We start from the raw sequence: 22,830 nt of genomic DNA, 5'->3' as shown, positions 1-22,830 counted from the left end.
CACAGTGAGCCTGGTTTGATCAGACCTTCCCAGTCCAACTCCATCAAGGAGGTTAGATGTGCTGTGGACCAGTATGCAGTGGCACGTGCTGATGCATTCTCCAAACTCACTTTTACTTTTGACCCACTTGTGATTGGCACCAAGCTCAAAGGTGAAAAAGCAGACAAGGAGTGATTCATGATAGGGGAAATTGTGTGGGGATTCAAGGCAAGACAGCTGGTCACTCTGGAACCATTTTTAGTAATATCCAATAGATCATGCTGCATTCTTGCTTGAACTTGTAAGTTCAAATTTAATAGTTAAATGCTGCATGCATAATACCGTTAAGAGTATGAAACCTGAGCATATGCAATGTGCCTGTATCTCAACTTACTGTACAGTTGTGCACCAGGTCCATATGTGCATTAAAATGTAATTAGTGTGAAGCCTGATTTGGGACTGCATGAATACTTAGAATTTCTTGGAATAGATTTCATGTGTAAAATAGATCTCTGCTCATGTCTCCCAACAACACAGTAAAATGTTGGTAAGGAAACAAGTGTGAGCCACTGTTGAAAAACTGCAGGTAATGTCCTTTTGTTAGTATGGTTTGCTTTTCTAGAAAGAAGAGGATAAAGTTGCTCTCCATGTGACAGCATGCGTACAAAGAATTTTTTTTTTTTTTTTTTGGTTTTGAGATTTTTTTGGTAGATTAAATGCATAAACATCCTGCATTTTAGAATCACGTTAACATTGTAACGTTTCCAGGTAGTCCTTGAACTGTGGTTCACGAACCACATCTTGCACTGTTTTTCAGGGAAAAAAAAAATGAAACAAACCACAACAACCCTACGACTTTCTAAGATCACTTGCTTAAAAAAAATTCAGGCCAGAACTTTCTTATGTGCCTGCAGTTACGCACCAAATCCATATTTCAATACTAGCTGGCCTAGCTTTTGCAACTGTTGAATTCCCTGGGAGCTGTGGAAGCTCATCCTCTGAGAAGGACTTGCAACAAATAACTGGCAAGGTTAAGTGCCACAAATTAATGACAGTGGTTCTCAACCTTGTTAGACTCAGGGCACCCCTCACAAAATCTTGGCTCTGAGCTTTCACTTGGGTCTCGACAACGGAAAAGTAACGAGTAAAAGTCTCAGAAAAAAACACAACAGGTCAGAATACGTTTGCTACTGTGGATTCCTACTTGAAATTTCTGGGTTTAGCTTGTGAATCATATGCAGGTGTTTGCACACTTAATAGTGGGATTATTGCATAGCGCCGTGCATCACTTTAAAGATATGATGGCACCTTAGGATGCTACGGCATCCTGATTTGAGAATCCCGGATCTAAGTTTTGTGGCAATGCGTTGAGTCATGCAAGTGGAAGTCTTCATGTCTCCATTGCTGAAGATTATGTTTTGTCTGGTTTATCACAGCATTGGAGATTTAAAAGGCAGTATTCAAGTGCACAGGAAACTGCAAGGGCTTGTAAATGGAAAGTAAAACTGCATAATATACTTTCCCTCTTCAAATTTGAATTTAAAAATCACCCCCAAAACATCCTACATCAGAATAACTTGACTTGCTGTCTGTATTCGGCAATCGACTGTTCCACCTGGAATTCTTTAAGTACTGTCAAGATTAAAGTCTCAGATTAAATTATATTACATCTAAGTAGCATGATTTTCTTACTTCATATTCTGCCTCTCTCCCAGCAGGAGTCTTGCTGTTTAGTCCTGCTGACGTTTTGGGCAACGAGGCGGAAAGACTTGCTCTGCTGCAGAGGTCCAGATTAACAAATGGTGTAAATTGCTGTAATCTTGCAGTATGATATTCCGAGTAGTATAAATTAATTGTCCCCAAGATTGTTGGATTACTTCCACTCCCACTCTTGAATTTAGGTTGCCTAACGCTTTCCATTGTAAAATATTCTTGGTGATGCATTAAAACTTCTACTGTTTACATCAGGCCTTTAATATATTTGGCAGGGGAAATGGCCCCAGGATAAAACACCCCCACCATTTTGTCTGGTGAAAGAGCATTCAGATTTAGCTCAGTTGTGAGTTGTTAACTCACCGGTGCTTTCTTCTGGGCTTGTCTAATGCAGTAACAATTTGAGAAACCTGCAGTAAGTGCTAATCCTTCTGCCTTGTCTCTGCAAGCAAAAAGGTGTGAGCTCAAGTTAACACACGTGAAGAAAAATCATTATGAGCTGCTTTGCCTTCACAACTTTCACATGCATTTGAGTTCACCTCTACCTGCTAACCTGTGCAAAAACTACAAACACCAGGGTTTTACCTTAAATTAACACCACTTTCCCCCCACCAAGACAGACATGCAGACAAATGGAGGAGTGTCAGTGCAGTGTAAACCCTCACTTTATTCGACCAAACCCTGTAGGAAATCACATAAAAAAACAAATGATCTTGATTTTAAAGTCAAACACTTAAAAGTTAGGGAAAGTGAAATTTTTGGTTGCGTGGTCACCTGCTATTACAGTTTTTAATGATTGTATGATCCACCCACCCCCAGGTTACTTAACTGTTCAGTGTATAGGTTGGCTACGTGACAAGAAATTTGATGTGTCATGATTTTTGAGCATTTGACTTTGTAATATACTGAGGTTTTCTAAACCTTTTTTGTATGTAATGTATATTTGCCTTTGATCATTGTTATTAGAGCATGTAAGCCGCTAATATGTATTGGTGACTCTTCATGGGGGTGTTAGGAAGTAAAGAAACGTGACTTCTATTTCGTGGGAAGAGGAGACAGAGGAGCAGGATGCGAGTGGTTTGCCGAAGTAGCAGGGTCTCCAGGCAAGGGGAAGAGACCCTTGGTGTAGCCTCCCCAAGTATTCGGCGTACTGCACAGCTCCCGATTTCTATAGGTGCAGGTTTGTGAGGCTGCGGGCAACTTTCCATGAATTTGCCAACAAACCTCGAGAGAGTTGGCTCTGCGAGGGGCTTTGTCATTGGCCACTGGCTCTGTTGCATCAGATGTGGGGCGGTGCTTTTGATCATAACAGGCATCTGATTGGTTTTTGTTCTGTGGAGCAACTCTCCTCGCTGAGTTTGCTGAATATTGTATATGGATGAAAACATAAACGTGCCCCAACTGTTCCTCGTGCAGTCGGCAAGTTATAAACTCCCAGTGCTTTGTAACGTAACAGCCTGATTGAATCTAATGAAATAAGATTAAGACTTTAAATATTTTTGTGGATTTTAAGTTGTAACCAGGGATCCTGGCTTTCTCTGTTTTAAAAGTTGCAAATTCTCTGATTTAAAAAAATCCAAAGTTCTTGGATATAAAAGAACCAAAATCACCATTTTTCCACGATTGAAGTGAAACGCCATTATATATATAAGTATCAGTTAAACACAATGTTTTATTCATTATATTTACCATTTTTAAGCAGTTTGGAAGCCTACCAGTGCCTCAATCATAATAATAAAATAAATTCTAAATACCGATAAATTTTGCTGGTTTTTTATTATTATTATTCTTATTATTTTTTAATCATAGAGAATCAGGGCTCCCCTTCACCCACCAGGACGTGGGTCCCACTGCAGCAGCCACCCCCCCCCCCCCCCGCTTTGTGGCGCTGTGCTGGAGTCCTGCCCTGTCCATGCTGGTGCCCCTTGCTCCCAACCTGCAGCCCCTGACCCTCCTAATGCCTCTCACTTCTAAACCCTGCCCCCCGACAGCTGCTGGGGCTATGGGGCCAGAACCAGGGCCTGTAGCCCCCTGTTCCCCACCCCCCTAGCCGTGCCTGAGCTCCGGCTGCCGCGGCTGGAGCAAAGCGCAGAGCCGGCCCTCCCGTGGGCCACATGGCTGGAGCAGAGTTGAGCAGAGCATGTGGCAGAAGGGGGGAGGATGTGGGCTGCGCAGGTCTGCCCTGCCCTGCCGCCCTCTGCCCAAGGGCCTCCATGGCCCAGTGGGTGCTGGAGGGCAGAGAGGATCAGTGCTGCTGCTGCCGCCACCACCACCGCCGGGAGCCCCATGTCAGTCGTGCTGCTGTGGTGAGGTGTCCCCAGGCCCAGTTGCCAACCATCCCACTCCCTCCCTCACTGTGGGGGCCTCAATCTTTTCCCCCTTCTTACCTGCAGGCAGTTGGGGGAGCTGCTTTCCACCGCTGCCTGGCTGTATTGCTGGCCGTGTGCACGCATGCATGTCCTGCTCCTGCTGGCACTCTGCCAGCCTGCAAGGGGGAACCTGCAGTTTAAAGAAGAAAAGCTGTGTTTTTCCATGGCAAATGGAAAACCCAGATCCCTGGACATAACCATTCAAAACCAAACCAACCCTTTTGTTCTGTTCACTTGTTGACTGAGAAACTAATATTAGTAAAGCTACTTCTGGCTTTTATGAAATTCAGTTTTGGCAACTAAACTATAAGGGTGACCCCCTCTGTGCGCCTCTCCCTCCCTCCCCAAGAGTTCTGCCTCAATATAGGATAGCATTTACAAATGCTCCCTGATTATTAAAAAAATTAATTTAAAAAAATCCCTCCCCACAAAAAACCAAGCATTTCTCCAGGTAAGGTTTGCAAAGTCTAAGCATTTTTTTTTCTAAGCATTGACACAATATGCTTTGGGTACGCTTGGGTCCCTCCCAAAGGTGCTACAAGTTCTCACAGGGAAGTTTACGGATGTGGTGGTAGAGCCCGGGTCTTTCAACTTGTAAGTGTGCATTGCTTAATTACCGAGCAGTTGCTCTGCAGTGTTTAATTTTGGCTTTCGTTTACTGTAACCCAATATAACAATATAAACCCAATTTGTTTAGCAAGAAAAGAGGCCTTCAAAAGCGCCAGGAATGGGTAACAAGCACAGCTTGAAGGATAGGGAACTTTAGATCTGTTTTGCATCCTGATATGTGAATTTTAATGAAACTTGGGGTTAAATGAACTCTCTTCTAACTTCCCAAATCAGGTGTGTGGTTGAGTGGAGAGCCCTTCAGTAAGCGCTTGAGCACTGTCTGCTTCATGCTGCGTTCATCCAGGAGGTATTTCCAGCCTTGGAAAGATGATGGTAGGGAGAGTGAAGCATTATTTTCTAGCACCTAAAGGTTTTCCCCAGTGGGAATAGTACTCGTGGCTCTGGGCAAGCAGAGGGACTAGTATTAAAGGTCCTTCTGCTCTGCGTCACTGAATTCTCCAGTGTTAGATATAGAGAAAGCTGTTTGGTTTCTCCTTTGGCAGCTAATGAGATGCACAAAAACAGGAAGGGTTATAATGGAGGAAGGATACCAACATGAAAGAGAGCTTATTTCTTATTCTGTTTCTCCAAAATGGAATAACCCAGAGGGGATAGATAGTAATGAAGACAGGCCGTAGTTGCATCCTCGCACTCTGATGCTGCTCGTGGCTGGGCAGTCGCTGGGAGCGGAAGTAGAGCGCTCTCCCATGCGCTGCGCTCTTTAAACTTCGGTCAGCAAATAAACCATGTGGGATGTAGCTAGGTCAGTAAACTCCACTTATTTTTCCTTCACAAAATGGCAAGGATTTCTTCAGACCTAGGAAGGCGGAGAAGCTGCATTCCCAATTCAGCAGTCACATCCAAATGGGAGTTGCTTTTTGAGCAGAGTGCTTTTTCGGGGGAGCAGTGTGGTGGGAGGGGACTGGAAGGGTGAAGATGCTGCAGTATTTCTGAAGAGCGTCAACCATGTTGATAGCTGTAACCTTGTTAGTCCATTTTGGAGCTTCTTGGTTGCCTGTCCGAACAGACTGCCAAAAGGAGATGCTTTTTTTCTTCCCAGAAGTCGGCTCTCCTCCAGGGAGTGGCTTTTACTTGCTTGCATGCACGCATACATACATGTCTCAAAACCAAATGTTATTAATTCCTATGGCATTTCCCACCCTGTGCTATTGTCTGTGGGCATTTAAACGCCAAACCATGTCTACGTTAGTGACAGGCCCTTCTTTGTGACACAGTGTAAGGAGATTTGATGCATTTAGACCGCTTGAACCGTACCCCTATACAGAAAAAGCTTATCTCTTCTTAACATGATCTTATAGGAAATCTGCCGTGGCTGTGAAAATTACTAAAACTTGCTCCAGTTTTGTGAGAGAAGCCTTCCTTGGCCTGTGCGGCAACCGATGACAGTCCAGCTTGCTGCTATGAGGCTAGTAGATGAAAAATGCTGCATAATAGTTCATTATAAGGAGCAGTCATAGATTCCATAGGTTTTTAGTGTTGCAAGGGATCTCAGTAGATCATCAAGTCTGTCCCCCTGCGCTGGGCGGGAAAGAGCGCTGGGGTCAGAAGATCTAGGATTATTTAGCTTGGGGAAGAGGAGACTGGAAGGGGGAAGGTATTTGGTAAGTCTTTGAATGAAAAAAGGATGAGTAGAAAGAGCATGGCTGTCAATGATTCTCCGCATCCACAGGGGTGATGGATTTAAATTGCAACGAGGGAAATTTTAGGATGGCTATTAGGGAGGACCTTTTGGCTGGAGGTAGGACAGTGTGTGCCTGCGGGGGCTCTGGGGTCCCTACCACTGGAAATCTTTAACCATAGGTTAGACGAGGGGTTGTGAACCGGGGGTACACGAGAAGGCCCTAGGGGGTACGTGCAGGTGGGCAAGCCACTCCGCATTTGGCTGCGCCTCCCTCCTTCCCCTCCTCCCCGCTCCATGTCCGGCTGCCAGGGGTACTGATCCAAAAAGGTTGAAAACCCCTGGGTTAGACAAACAGTTGCCTGGGCTGGTTTAAATGGGGATGCTCTTCCATGATCAGAGGCAGTGGCCTTCTGAGGTCCCTGCCAGCCCTATTTCTCTTACACTGTATTTTTGACTCTTCTTCCCTGATAGCAGAGCTCTTGGATCATACTGTAAAACCATCAGGGGTACGTGCTTGGGGGAAATTGTGGGATTTTTACTTTGACGTGACAACAAGGTGGCAAGGACAGCAGGAATTAGGACGAAACGGGGAGAGAGCCAAACAGGCAGTGGTGAACGTTCCCCCTCAGATTCAAAACACACTCCATCTTGTTCCAGAAAGCTGCATGCAGCATGGACCTGAATCGAGGACCGGGTCGCAGTCCTGCCTTGGGCATCGGCTCCTTAAGCCGCTTGCTTCTCTTCTTCCTTGGTTTTCTTCCCGTCTAAAGCACAGATAACAACTGCCTCACTTGGGTGTTAGGGATTAATTTGCTGTTCGAAGAAGATGCTAAGCAGTAATAATAATGATGATAATAACAATAATAATAATAATATTTAAAAACAAATCACTCCAGAAGGGGAGAAGAGTAAATCATTGCTTTTCTTTGCCTCACACCTCTCTCTCTCTCTCTCTCTCGTTAGGTCCCATGCACCGTTCTCAGTTGGGAGAGAGCCTTCAGCAGGCTTTGCAAAGATTGAATGAGCTGCTGTCTCCAGAGTAGATTTCCTAAAGGATCTTCCTTCTAGCAGAAGGCGCTATCTATATCAGGAGCAGGCAGACAAAAATAAGTACACCCCATTCATTCCAAAACCTTTGCAGCAGCCTTATGATCCTCCACATATTATGTACACTAGCACTGAAATTCTGCATAGAACTGGTGCTCATGTAAAATCAGAGTATAGTCTGTGGACAAAGTATTGGCGTCTCCATTGCTTATTTGAGATGCTTTGGACTTGCTTAGCAGAAGCTACTGCCTCTACTGCCTTGAGAAGGCATCTTGGCTTGCATCATTGCTTAACCTAAGCAAACATTTATAAATATAGCTACCTGGGTCATAGTCTGGGACCCCATTGTACCAAGCAGAATACAAACGTGCAAGACAGGCCCCGTTTTAAAAAGCTAATCCTTGTTGAAGGCAAAGAGCAGCTGGATAGACAGTTGGACAAGAGGAACGCAGGGAAACAAGAAGAGGCTAGTATGAAAACCTGCAGTAACAGCATCTTCTGCTAAGTGCTTTTTCTAGGCCTAACTGCAGCATCTTTTCCAAATTATGGGTGGGGACAGGGTAATCTATTTGGAGAAGCTCAGTTAATCTTTAGGATTTATATGAAGGTAATAATAAAATTCTTCATAATTTAAGATTAAGTATGGAAATATTCCTGGGAGAAAAGACTCTAGAAATACAAAAAAGAAGGTGCTACACATGTGGGAAGTAATTAGAAGAGCACTAAGCCTAGAAAGCGGGAGACTAGTTGAGGGCCTTGAGCAGTTTTTTCTTCACCTGATGTTTAGTTTTCAAAGGAAATATGTTGACACTTTCTTTCATTTGTGATTGACAGTATGGTTTAAGTTGCTTTTTGTGGCTAAACTTCCTACCTTGGAATGACTTGCCTAACTTAATACAAAAGAAGTTAAAAGTGAGACCTCGGTGTTCTATTTAATACTCCTGGTTGTGCGGGAATGCCGGAGTTAAATCGGACTATTGAATCTACTACTTTATGAATAAATATGTTATGTGGTTTAGTTGCAAACCCAGTATATTTTTCAAATACAATACGATAGAGTTCTTGTTCTGTAACCTAAGGCACGCGCACCATCTAGTGCTAATGTTTCCATTGTCTTTACTGGAGACATACTTCTAATTTTCCTAGCAGCTCCATAAACTTAACATGATACCTTTTCTGTAATGTATTGTGCAGCTGTACCTAACACGCTTTCTCAGAAATCTGTATAGTATTAATCCTACATGCTTGTTTGTCCGTTGTTTAAGAGGATTTCTGTTGGATAGATATATCTGTATAGCATATCCTCAGCTGTCTTTACATTCAAATACTTGCTGTGGGTAATGAAAATACTTTAGTTCATAAATATCAACTTCCAAGAACCTGTATGGGCTAAGTACTTGTTTACTACAAATGTGATCTCGATCATTACCATTTGAACTAAAAATAAACCAAAGATTTTTGTAGCTGCAAATGTTGGTTGGTGCTAAATATTTGGCTGACTAAATTTAGAATGGGTATTTACAGTAAGATAAAATAATGTAGGGAAATGTAGTTGATAGGGAAAGTTTATTTTATAACTGTAGACTCCTACATCTGCTAGCACACAGTACATCTAAGCATTGCTGCTGTCTAGCTGTGCTAGTACCCTAAAGAAGCCGTGGGCCATTTTTCCTTCTAGAGCTGCATCTCTGTACCAAAAGTTTGGGGAAAATATACTCCAGTACTTAGTGCTTATTCTGCAAATGAAGTTCTATGCAGAATCAGTTATAGACTCAGGCCTTGTTTGATTGTTTGTGGATCAAAAGTGCAAAATTTAGCTTCTTTCTGTCTTTTAAAGCAACCTTCTACCAACTGGCTGTCCCAGCTGAGCAGTGTAAATTCATGCTATCGATACGTACACACACAAACTATGTTCTTCTAAAGTCCAGCACTGTTAAGGTAGGAAATGCTGGAAGGTTCCTGCTTCATGCTAATTCTGCCTACACGTGCATATTCATCACAGTGATTTAATATCACTATGGGATCACATAAAGATTTTTTTTATTATTATTATTATTCCACAGGATCCTTTCCCAGGATGGATGTTGATCGGGGAATGTCTCCTGTCATTGTTGTTCTGCGTACGGTTCAACGCCTGGTTTGCTGCTCTGACTATGAAGTTATTAACTGCATCGTGGTCTTTGCTATCATGCTTGCGACCATGGATTTTTGAGCTTTGTAAATAATAATGAATTTATCTTTATCACCCTCTGTGAGATGGCAGAGATTTACTGTTGGGGGACTTGCATCCTAAGAGGTCATGGCCAAAATTTACAGACATTTAGATTCTCAACTTGATAGACCTGGGAGTCTGATTTTTCGGATTAGTTTAGAACCCTTCATATGTTCAGATCACTGTATAGCTTAGTTCTCAGGCCTTTTTTCAAACAGATAAATCCTAATTTTGTTGTATGCAAATTCAGCAATGGCTAAGCATCTTGAATCTTCTCGAGTTGGAAGAACCTTTCATGATGCTGTGCGTTAAGTGGTCTGAATATAGGAGATGCTGCTATTCTCCATATAACTGAAGTTTGTGCAGTAGGAGTTTCAGCTGCAAAGTTTTGCCCAAAGACTAAAATAGTAGAAAAGATGTTAGAATGGATAATTTCCTTTCAATTAGGTTTGCGCTCTTTAATATTAACAAAAGCGAGGGCTTGTTTTACATGTGAGAAATTACCAAAAGAGCTGTTCTGGAATAATTCTGCAGAATGATTTGCCGCATGAACACTGTGAAACCAGACTACCTTTTTCCAGTTTAGCTTCATTCGTTTGTGGTGTGGTAAGATACTTTCTGAATGTGAAGTGTCCAGACAGGGAGTTAGTACAAGCTAGCTAATACTGTTTACATTTACACGTCATTTTTATTTCATGATGGCTTCACTGCATAAATAAGCCTTGGGACTGACTTCGGTCATCTGTGAGCCCCACCTGCAATAAAACTTTAAAAAAAAAAAACCCCCAAAAGAAAAGAAAAAGAAATTTACCGTGTCTAAAATGTGAGTAAAATTATGTTGAAAGCCTGATTCAAGGGCTTCTTCCAAATCCGAAATAATGAAGCATGAATCAAGATTTGCTCTCACTTTGGTTTCTTTTGTGGAGTTTGGAAATGGTTTTAAGTCTTTGTCCAAAGGAATAGGAGAAACGTAATCACCTGCAGTTCAGAAAGGAAAAAAAAAAGATTTATGACTTAAGGTTTTCTTGGTCAGGTTTTGTTTTGTGTTGTTTTTTGAAAGATGAAAGAGATCAGGTAAAGACTATTACAGAGTCATTTCTGTTCTTATTAGGAGGGCTGGGACCTTCAGAAGGGCTCTCCCATTTCCAAAGCTCAAGTTTCCCATGCGGCATAGAGATCAAAATCGAAAAATATATGTCATTTTTGCCCAACATATTTGAGCAGCTGCTTGAGTTTGAAGCTGACAGGGTAAGGTAGTAAAGCTGGAAGAGCGTGTGCGGGGTGATGCTGAAGCAGACTAGCATCACTCTTTGTTTAGAGCGTGATTCTGCCCTCCATCTGTGGGGCCCAGCGGCCAGTGGTTAAGGTGTCTAGCAGTGGTGCTAGAGTTGTGTGTCAAGCCCTGCTCCAGACCAGAGGTTTGCCCCAGACTTCTTGCTGGGTATGGGTACTTGTGGATGAGGGAGTTGGAGGTGACCACATGTAGTCAGCTACATTCCTCCTTTGTGTGCCAAATCTTAACCCAGTGAGCTGCTAGGTTTGGGAGGACTTTGGGGAATTTGTTTGCAGGAATGAATATGTGGGGTACTGAAATGAGCCATGATTGTTAGCAGGAGAGCTATTATTCTGTGGGGGGTTTTCTAACATGGTCATCACTGGCGCCTCCTAGAAGTGTGTTCAGTAATGCCACCGACATCTACAATATGGTGTTCTCGTATCTTCCCCCAGGGCAGAATTGTGTGGGGTTGTGCGTCTTGTTAGGGTTTTCTAACATGCATTTTTTCCCTGCTGTCAACCCCCAAGACAGTACCATTGCATAAACTTTACCCCTTCTGTAGAGAGGAGGCCAGGTAGGGTGCCACCTTCTAGGCTAACTTGTTCAGAGAGGCCTGAACTTTTATAGGCTACATCTTGCTTTGTCAGATGCTTCCTCTAGAAAGTTTCCCTGAGCTAGGGATCTGAAGTTGTCCACCAATCTTTGTGTCTTGGTTCAAGGGCAGGGATCACCTTGAAGATATGAAATAAGACCTTGAATTTAGTTCTGTAGTCTGCAGAATCAATGTTGAGCTCAAAGAGCAGGTGTGAAATGCTCTTGTTAACCTGTGTTGTTGCAGGGATTCATACGAATTGGAGTTTTTTTGCTCGGGTATATGGCATTGCGATAGTCAGCTGCATTTACTTAAAGTGAACAATTAATAGCCTTGGTTGACCACCAACTGTGAGGAGCGGCTGAAGAGCCTTAACGTAGACTGCAGATAGATAAGTTTCTGTATCCACAGATTGTATTTAACATATATAACTGTATTGTTAAATCACCCACTATTTCTGTCATTCTAGTCTTCCAGTGTCTAATTTTTTGTAGGCCTTACTCATACTGGAGAATGCTTGTCCAAACTAGCCCACTGCAATAGATGGTGATGTTCATGTGAGCAAAGGCTACTCAAAATAAAATTCAAAATGTTGGAGTCCTCATTAACATGTCATCTACCATTGGGGAAAAATCAAGCTAACATTTATGCTAAGTAAATTAGGATCTCCAAAAACAGGAATAGGAAAGAGGCTGTAGTGTAGAGTGTATTCACACCAACTTAGATAATATAAGAATGTCTGAACCTCTCTAGACAACTAGTATAGGAATACTTTTACTGTTTCTTGTGAAAATGTGGTACCAGCATCTTAATGTGTGTACATGTAAGTATAGGTCTTAAATAACCCTCTCTTTCCCTTCCTCCTTACAAAAGAAAAGAACATAGCAGGGAGAGGATCCAGGTATTAACATCAGTCTTCATCACTCCTTCATACCTGGAAAGATTATGGAGCACGTCCTCAAAAAATCTTTTGAAACCTCTACAGGATGCCAAAATGATCAGGAACAGATAACATAGATTTGTTAAGAGGAAGCCATGTTGGACCAGCCTGGTTGCCTTTTACATCAAGGTGATGGGCTTTGTGGATGGAGAGAGAGCTGTGGATGTGATATACCTCAACTTCAGTGAGGTTTTGAGACACTTTCTCGTTATATTTCCATTAGTAAGCTAAAGAAATAACAGACTAGATTAAAGTACTGTAATGGCGGATACATAACTGATTGGATCATTGTGCTTAAACAGTGATCATCAATGGCTTGATGTCTTGTTGAGTGAGAGGAGGTGTCAAGTGGGGCTCCCCAGTGGTCTGTCCCGGATCCACTACTGATTAGTATCCTTATCATGCTTTGGAGTATGGGACTGAGCGTGCCCTTGGCAATGTGGATATAGCTCTTTTTTTACAGGAAAATTGGGTTAGTTCTTAAGCTATTGGTCCCCCTTTCAGAGGTGCTGAAGAAGCCCACTGCCATGGAAATCAGTAAGATGCAGCAGCTGCATGTTATCTTTATAACCGGGACACGTACACGTTAACATCACTTTCCTGTGGGGTTTATCCTCACGATGTGTAATCTGCAAATATAAAAAGCAGAAAAATGACATTCCTAACTGGAATTTGAATAAAGTTGATTGGCTCAGTAATTAATAAAGGGGGATACACTGAAGAGCTCAGCTGTGCTGGTACATTTAGTGTGCTAGTAAATATTTGCACTATAGTTATAGCAGGCAGACTTCTCATTGTTTTAGAAATGGCCATTGCACCTGAAGAACAGCATAGCTTTGATAGATCACAAAGCTCGTACGTAGAAGTAACAATAAGAACAAAGCTTTCGAAAGGGTATGTTTTCATGGGACAATAGTGCCATGCAGAGTTACCCAAGCTAGCTCCGATACCTTGAGCAGCATAGCCACATTAGCACGGTGTTCTGACCAGAATAAATATACCCCATAATAGTGTGGCTCATTATGTATGTTTTATTATACCCTTATCTAGTTAGGCTGCAGCTGTAATGCTACTTGCTTCCAGTAATTGGTGACAGCATAAATAGTTCCGAGGTACATTGAACAAAGACCAAAGTATATTTTTTGGTGTAGCCTCTGCCTCCTTTTTAGAACAATAGCGTTGCTCATGGCAGAGCCGGTTAATTGGAGAATGTGAAATAACGCAGAAGTTTATTTAAGAAAAGCGCTGAAAGTTTTTTATAATCGGCCAGTCGAGATGGCAGCAGAACTCAACCCTTTCACTCATCTTTATGACTTATTTTAAGCACTGATATTATGACCTTTGGGTTTGGTAATATAATACAGGCATTGTAATGGCATTAAATGCACCTAGGGGATTAAGGTGCAATATCCTGTGTCAGAAGGGTATCATAAAAGAGGTGTATAAAAAGAGTGAGGTATACTGTTTCTGCCAGTGCTTTCAAACTACTGACTGCCTAAGGTACGGCTGCTGTCGCTTGTAGTCAGCGGATCATTTATCTGCGTGTGATTTGACAGTTCTGATTGAAATGTCTTAAAAAACACCCCTGTAGTAGCCCAATTAGGGCTGCTACGTAGTTGTTACTTGGCAGTTGTTTTAGTGTTTGTGGTGATGATCGACCCTGGTGGTCCATATGTACCCCTGACAGAAGTGTGGGGGTCCTGTCCTTTCTTCTTCTTATATATGTTGGCACTGTGAGGCTCGCTGCTTATGCCAGAAACCATGTGAAGCTGATAGCAGGACCTGCGTAGTGTCGGTTAAATGTCATTCCTACTCCAAATCCGCTGAATGTTCATGTATTGTCTCATACAATGCAACTTTATTTTGTGCAGATTGTAACCAGAGAATGCTATTGAAGAGCTGTGATTTGTTGTACCTGATCTCAAACTGAGAAAATAACCCTGCATTTTTAGGGAAATATTTGGCACAGCAGGAACTCTCAACAAGGGGTCGGGGAACACACAATCCTGCCGTCAGATGATGAATCATACTGGTGGGACTGCAAACGCAGCCCTCCTTAGTGCCAAGATCAGAGCTCCTTGTTCGGCTGTCTGGTGCTTCGTGCCTTGCCTAACCTTGCCCGTTTGCTTCAGGCAGAATAGGTGAATTTAGTACACGGTACCCAAGGGCCGAGTAACTGGAAATCATGGCAGCAGGGTGGATGTTGAGACGGCTCCTGTCCTCACCTCATTTCCAGCAGCTGCTTGCTATTGGGACCATAACTGAATTGGGGGGGCCTTGCACAGTGAAGCTTTCAGCTGTCCTGCTGCTCTAGTCGCTGCTTTGCTTTTCCCTCCCAGTTAACTTAATCTTTGTGCGGATGTAAGCCCCAACTCAGTCCTTTATTCAGGACAAACTGGCAGCGCTGCCGTTCTCAGCCTCCTTGAGCGCTGGGTGGGGGGAAGTGGCAGAGCTGCTCTCTAGACTAAACAGCAGCGCGACAAGAAATTGACAAAACAACGTTTTTCGCCGGGCTGGAACGCCCCCCTTACAGCTCGGTTTGCTGGGTTGCCCTTTCAAACCGCACGGGATAGATTGGGCTTTTGTCAAGTTTCCCAATTACCCAATTAGTGTGTATTCCTGCAGAATCTTTTTTTTTTTCCCATGTGAACTTTCAAAACTGTTTAGGAAAAAAGCATTTTGTAATAACTAGCAATTCAGAGACACTTCAGTGTACTGCTGTGAACACGTTCTCGACAGAAAAATGCCCTGAAAACCTGCCCAGACTTCTGAAGCCGAAGTCCACATTAGGTAGGGCAGTGAACATAAGGAGCTTCAAGAATGAGAATCTCAGCTTCTGTGGCTCCTGAGTCATCGTAACATGTGGTGTGTCCTATATAATCAACGTGAATATTTTACACCTTGTGTTACCAAGGTAATAGAGCTTTATCAGCCTGTCAGGAGTCTGGTTCTGCAATAGGCTGTGAAAAGATCAGCTTTTAATTTGCCTATTGTATCCTGAGAAAGGCCAAGGTGATGGATAATGTGCATTTTTAAAAGAAAATTAATTACCCACATTGTTACCAGTGTAGGATGTTATTGCTGGAGTTTTGTACAGAAGTTTCACAGTAAATGTCTTGTTTTGTAAGTAGTGCAAAACCTGTGTTTTGTCGTTTTGATTGTGGGATGAGGTGAAGTTGTATAACTTGCTGAAAAATAACTGTAGCAGCATAGAAAACCTGAAATACTTCTGAAATCATCTTTTTTTTAACCTTTATTTCCTCATTTTTTCTGTAAGCCACATATCCCTAAGCAAGAGAAACTTCTACAGACACTGAGTATGTACCATATATTACTATAATGCATATAAAATGAATGGCTAAAAACCTAAAGTTTGACAGATTTGCTCATTCCATCTCAACCAACTTCAAGTCACAAAACTACAAATCACCTGCCAAAATAACTTCGTCCCTATGATTGTTGTATAATCCCCAGCAACCCCTTAAACAACATACTGAGGAAAAAAACCAGACTAACTTCACAGCCTGCCTGAAGGGGAACACATTCAGGCAAAGGGAGGGTGAGCTTCTGAGATAACACGGCCTCCATAAAGCCTTGTACAGACATTCAGTTTCTCTTGGGAGAGCCAGTGCTCTCCCAGGAGAAACCACGAGTGTGCAGATTTTCAGGCTTTTTCTCCCAGGGTAAAAATGACCACTTTAGGAGAAAAATATCCTGGAAACAACCAAGGTTCAGACACTCCTAGGAGCATTTCTCCTGGTCCAGTGAAGGTCTGTACATGCCATTGCTGCTCTCAGAGGAGAACATAGTCCTTCACCTTCTCCCCCTCCTCCCCCGCAATGAGACTGTGTTGCTCCCTGGACTCTGCTGCCCCAGATCACTCCACCTTTGCAGTCCCCACGTTGTGCTGCAGGGAAACAGTAGGGCTGTGCAAAGCTTCGCTCGCTGATTCGATTTGGCAGAGATTCGGCCCGATTCGGCGGCCAGATCTCCAAATCCAAATCGAATCGGAAGACCCTTTAATCTCTACAAATCAAATTGGAACCTCTGAATCGATTCTGAGAGGTTTGGAAAGATTTGACGATTTGGACATAGACACAGTTTTAATGTTTTTTCCACGTGCCTCAAGGCACCAGGCGGATCGTGAATGCTGAGATGCTGGGGCGGATGGAGTGTCCCACGGGAGCGTGGGGGGCTCCCCAGCACGCTCAGCAGTGGACCTGAAAGTGGACCAGAAGCCAAATTGCTGATTCTCCGAATTGGCATCGAATCTTTAGATTTGGATTTGGCCAAATCAAATCAGGATAGCGATCCAAATCAATGAATCGAATCACTGTCCCCGGTTTGGGCTGAATCCAAATTGAGTATGGCCCATTTTGCACACCCCTAGGAAACAGGCTGAGCATGGGCAATCTGGGTCAGCCGGTCAGGGCTGTTGTATGCACTACTACAGTCTTTACCAGACACACTCGGGGGGCCTGGAGAGCATGCTGAGAGACGTGCACAGGACCTCCCCCCGGGTGCACAGTCTCATCGCTGCAAGCTCTCCACTCTTCAGGGCTTCAGCATTCGAATGTCTGTACGCATGGCTCTGGGTAAATTTCTCTGCCTGGAGAGCAAACCTGGGAGAACTGTCCTGGATTATTTGAATGTGTGCATGCCACCGGTATTGTCTTGGCAGCAGAGATTGGAAGGCTTCTCCAGGGTCTTTTAAGAGACCTTCAAACCCTCCTCCATTGTATAGCAGTGAGTGTTAGCTTCTGCATATCAGTTGACTGAAACTATTGGGGGTTTTATGCCCTGTGAGGAAAAGTAGTCCCTTGCAGATTGAGATAGGATGCCACTGAAAATAACATTCAAGTCCATTTAAAAACTAATAAGTGAATGCATGGCTCTGTCAAGGGCTTGCCATAATGCTGGTGTTAATAACAGTTTTTTATTGGAAGCTAGTGTAACCCATTGAGTGCTGGTTGAATGTACTCATCAAGAAGTGGCACTTGAGCAGGCAGATATAATTCTGCACCAATTTAGGCAATTCTACACCAACTTGATGTGGTGTAGCTTGAGAGAGTCCAGAGAAGAGCCACTTGTATGATTAGAGGCCTGAGGAGCAAGCCATACGAAGAAAGGCTGACAGATATGAGACTGTTCAGCCTAGAAAAGAGAAGACTTTGGGGGGCATTTAGTGGCAGTTTACATATATATCAGGGGAGAGCATCAGGGGCTAGGAGAGCAACTATTCACAAAGTGCCCCAGGGGAAAACCAGGAGCAATGGTCATAAACTCCTAGAAGAAGGTTTCAGACCGGATATAAGGAAAAACTTCACTGTTTGTGTGAACAGACTCCCAGTGGGGTGGTGTAGGCCCCTACCCTGGAGATCTGCAATAGGAGACTGGATGCACACCTTGCTGGGGTTATTTGACCCCCACAGTCTTTCCTGCCCAGAGCAGGAGGGGCTGGACCCCATGATCTCACAAGGTCCCTTCCAGCCCTAAACTTCTGTGAATCTGTAAAATATGCCCAGGATTGTAGGCATGTGAGTGACCTTAAGTTCCAGCTTTGTGTAGAGTAAATGCACTAATGCACTTGTCCAGAGGTATTGAAACTATGCTTCACGCCAGTGAGGCTTGCATCCAAATGCAGGTGTCCACCCTTCCTGCCAAGTACAGATGGTGTGGGGGCTATCTAACAACCCTGGACTCTGAATGACCCCAGAACTGGGGTTGGTAACAAAAAGCAAGGGTGTTCCTTGGATCTGGAAGGCTGATGTGCTTTCTGCATTCCTCTTGCTTTCCACCAGTTTTTGCTTCTCTCTCATCTGGTTTTTTGCCAGTTAGCTCCAGCCTCAGCTAGATGCACCGAGTAAGATTCAAGTGCACTGACATACGGTAGATAAGGAGGAGACAGCCATAAGCTTACAGAAAACACTAGCCTATGCAGCCTCATTATGAGGCCCTTGAGATGGTTGCAGGTGTGATGCAATAGGACATTTTGGTTTCTGCAGGACAGCAATAGCCCAGTGCTATTTTTTTTGTGAGCTCTCTTAAAGAGGAATAGGACAAGCCACTAAAGGTCAGGTTCACATTTGTCGTGTTTTGCTGTTATATAGTTCTTGCAGTTTATATTATATCAGCAAAATGTTTCTAGTGTGGATGCAGCTTTGCCCAGCAAAGCTGCACTTGTTGGCATGGTTTATTTCAGCCTCCTTCTGTCCCCCTCTCCGAAGTAGACTAAGCTGTCTTGGCTGAATTGCAATGTTTGCCAATATAACTGCATCTACCCTCTTGGCTTTTAGCAATTATTTGGCAGGTGATCGTGATCCTGACCCACGTAGCTATGCTGGCAAAAGTTTGTATGTAGTTCTAGCCTGAATCTTGTTCGATACTGCAGATTTGCATGCTGCCTTCCAGATATTTCTGAGCCTCAGAAATGTGGATGAACTTGTTTTTTGCATTATTGCTGTGAGGTAGGGAAGCAGTATTTCCATTTTCGAGATGATAAAACTGAGTCAGAGGCGTTGCGTTCACACACCCAAGGTCTTGCGGTTGGTTGGTGGCAGAGGTTGGGAAGGAACCCAGGTGGCCTGACTCTGCAACTGCTGCGTCAACCATGCGATTGGCCTTAGTCTCTAAAGGAAAGCTCCTGTTACCCAGGTCTCTGATAAGTGCTGGAAGTATTTAATATATGTTCACTGTTGACTTAGGAGCAGGTTGAGCAAATTAGAATCATTTAAGGAAAATTAGTGCACTTTCCATAATGACATGCTCATACACTTTTAACAGTTTAAATGGTTAATTTCTAACACAAATGAAGGAATGGGTTCATTCTGCCATCAAAGTGTTTCAAATCCATTTTCAGTTGTCTTTCAGCTTAATTTTCAACAGATAGAAAATGAACTAAAACTGCTTTATTTCTTAAAGGAAATGGAAACTGGTTATGTGTTGAGGGGTGTTATGAAGACCCTGAACTTAAGAGTCTTTTTCAATTATGGAGCTCATTTAAAAATGTTTTTCTTTCAAATAGATGTTTATCTAGTCTAATCTCCACCTGCGAGCAAGAAGAGTCATTTCCCCCCCCTTCCCACCCCTCAATAAATATCTTAAGTATATCAGAAAAGTTAACTAACAGGAAGCCACAGAAGAAACACAACTCATGACACAAGTCGCAAATTTGAGAGATTGGAAACTTTCAAAGCTTCAGGGATTCAACCAGTTTCTAGGGTTTTCATTGTTGTTTTTTCTTTTTTATAGGAAATAATAGGATTTAAAACAATTTAGGAAAGCTCCTGTTACTGGGATTGGTATCGTGTCACTTAGCATCTATTATAGAAAAATGGTCATAGAAATGTTTACAGTCTGTTTTAATTTGGAAACCCAGACCTATACTTAATAAAGTTTCACTGTCCAAGGTTAAACTCATCCCTGTAGCTTTTCCTCCCACTCCCCCCATAAGGGCAAAAAAATGTTTAGTATTGCTCTTAGAAGAAACCCTATTTTGCGTGTTATGGTGTTACGGTGACGGCTCTTTTTAGCAGCGAAACAGACTTCACTTGTGGGTTTTCCAGGGGTTATTTTGGGCACTGAGAGGGAAAGTATCATTTGAATGGTGAGAAGCACCTAGCCTCTGTCATTCCTAAGCAAATATCAGTTGAAGAAGTACAGAAAATGCTATCAAGCCTCTTTTAGTTGGGAAATATTAAAGTCCCCTTTCATACAAGGTAATGTCACTAGGTAAATGTGTTATGCTTTTATTTTTATGTCAGGTGAGCTTTTCCAGTTTCTTCCAGTCTTCCATAAACAGACGGTCATTTCTAGTGGTAGAAATTTCTGAGAAATTACCACCGCTAGAAATGTTCCTGGGAGAGGTAGAAGTCCAGGTACTGAGCCTGCAACCGCCCTCTCGCCCTTGTTTCTTGTGCCTTCTCGGGACTGGGTTGATCCTGGGCTGGGGAAGCAGCGGCTTCGTTCCTACCATTCCCGGGGAGGGCGCGGTGGTGGGAAAGGGCTCCCTGTCCTTCCCCAGACTGGGACGACCAGGTTGTCTCTCAAGGGAGATCTTCCAGGCGGCAGCGTGGCAGATCCTTCTCCAAGAGGGGCATGTTTCTCTCGAGAGAAATGGATGAATCGCTTGTTGCTTCTACAAAAGACGGTTGGAGATTCAGCACTTGACGTTATCTCGTAACAGGAGGTTCTGCTTAATATTTATTTTATTTTCAGTTAGCTGCTACATATCAGCCCTCTTCCCTGTCTGCTGTCTTCTCACTTTGATTTTTTGTTTCTTCTGTTTTTTGCATCTCCTTCCAGTTTCCCATGCTCAGCAGCACTTCTATTTAAGCATTGTCCACTGGGGGCTCTGCGAAGCCAGGTATGTCCTTTTGCCAATTTTGCTGTTTGTTGTGAAAGCAAGAGTTTGGCTCAGTGATTTTTGTGTGGATGAATTGTGTCCTGCGTATTAGCAAGTCATACCTTAAAAAAAAAATTGTTTCATGGATACAAACACTCCTTCCATTCACAAATGCCTAGGACATCTGAAAGCAAGGGCACTAGGTTGTTTTAAAAAATGTATAATTAAGAACATCCTTAATGCAACTTTAGTTGTTTGCTACATTGATTTAGCGACTGGGAAAAAAGAGCAGAGCCAGCCTTAGGCCAGCAGACCAGTCCCTCTGGACCACTGCAAGGGCTTTGCATGCAGCAGTGATTGAGGACCATCGCAGCCAAATCCAGGCTGCTCCCCGGGCGCTGCCTGCTGTTGGCTCATCACCACCGCTCTGGGAGGGTCTGCATCCTCAGCCCATGCCAGTGAATTAGTGAAAAGTTTGGCTCCAAATGTGCTTTGTGTCCAAGGTGGATCATACCTGGTTATTTTCCTGTTGCTTATAGCTCCAAATGTGGCGAGGGATTGTGGTCAGTGAAGATGCAGTTGCATGATCAACACTTGCTTGTGCTTTGGGGGAAGGGGAGGGAAAAGTGCTCAATGGGCCCTACTCATAGACATTTGCCGTGATCAGGTTGAGGGAGTGTCACAGCCCATCTAAAAACATTGCATCTGCTGCAGGTTTGGTAATAGGGGGCCTAGATTTGGTCTTGAGCACAATCAATATGTTGCTGTTAGCCAGGAGACTTTTACAAACAAGCTTATGTCCTGGGGAATCTTTTAAAAGCTCAACAAGTGTTTTAACTTTTAAAAGGAGATTTGTCACTTTAAGTGGATGTGTGTTAAGGTTAAACTCCAATCTTTTATTGCATTCAGGTAGTGCAAGCAGAAAAGTGCCCTTGAAATACGAGCTAGCAGTTCCTTGACTGTTCTGCTGAACCAGTTGGAGCACCTCTATTACAGCAGAAACCTGTTAAACGGTAGCCCTGGTGCATAAATAATATCTGCAGTTTATTCTCTTCATTTTGAAATGGTATCCAGGGATCTGCACGCTGCTATTTTAACTTTGCCAAATGTAGTATTATGGCAAAGAGGTTTAGTATGTCTCCACATGTGACCCTGGACAAATTTAAAATCTGATTACTTGGAAACAGACTCTGATTTCTTGGATGCCTGTTGATTTGTTCTAGGCTGACCAATTTTGAAGCGGAAAAAAAAAGTGAAAGTTTCTTAGGCATTACAGAAATAGTCTTTCTTAGTCCTTGGCAGACCCTGATATGTGAATTGCTGAACCACAGCTGGCATCTTTAATTAGGATTGTTCACATGCAAAGTCAACAATTACGCCAGTATTGCAGAGTCGACCCTAATTTATTCTGTGATTGTTGTCGCTTTCTTTTCCTATTAACTCAGGTTCGGAATATTTGTTAAATCTAGGTTTTTGTCACGGATACTCAAAATCGAGGCCACATGCCTCTGGGCAGTCTCTGTTCGAGCGAAGCACCTAGCACCCCAGAAGCCCAAATCAAAGGGGGCAGCTAAGCAGCAGAGGCAGAAATGGAGTGGAGCAGGAAAAGTTGTTGTTCATGTATAAATACAGTACACTTGGTGAGCAAGAAGTGGGGGCAGTTTCTACAAGAGAAAGGGACGTCTCTGTGATTTCAGTGCCAGGAGATGCAGAGAAGGAAAAGAGAGGAAGAAAGCAGGAGAGAGAAAAGGAACCAGAGGGTAAAGGTGAACAGACTGTGAATGGAAAAGAAGGCAAAGAGAAGACAGTGAAACACAGTATTGCAGCTAATTAAATCAATTTTATTTGAACATTTTGTGTTACTTTGCCCTAGAAAACCTCCCACAGCTGTTCCCTTTTTTGTTGTAAGGGAAGAATTGGTAGCATGGTGCTGTTGTAGCACAATTGCTTCCTTTGGTTGGACGGGTAGCTAGATTAATGGACCAGGCCTCTTTCACTTGACTGAGCTATCAAATCAGTGTTGCAATAATTACATAATTGCTCAATTGACAGAGAATACAACAGCCATGCAGATTTCCATCATTTTATAGCCAGCTATGCAAGCAAA

The 22,830-nt window shown here is 43.1% G+C and overlaps 1 protein-coding gene across 18 annotated transcripts in view; it reads left to right on the top strand.

Annotated features, from left to right (window-relative positions):
• The window catches only part of NCOA1 (nuclear receptor coactivator 1), a 277,952-nt gene that overhangs the window by 5,753 nt on the left and 249,369 nt on the right, over positions 1–22,830 (top strand). For 2 of the 18 annotated variants that reach the window (XM_090022488.1, XM_090022141.1), the window contains exon 2: positions 20,684–20,744. The exons of the other annotated variants lie outside the window; for them this stretch is intronic. The gene's annotated coding sequence lies outside the window, so the exon portion shown is untranslated. The remainder of the gene's footprint in view (positions 1–20,683; positions 20,745–22,830) is intronic. 18 annotated transcript variants of the gene reach the window in all.

Source organism: Crocodylus siamensis, chromosome 1 (genome assembly GCF_052110815.1).
Source record: "Crocodylus siamensis isolate JL-2025a chromosome 1, ASM5211081v1, whole genome shotgun sequence".
Classification (NCBI taxonomy): Eukaryota; Metazoa; Chordata; order Crocodylia; family Crocodylidae; genus Crocodylus; species Crocodylus siamensis.
This window is presented reverse-complemented; position numbering and strand designations above follow the sequence as displayed.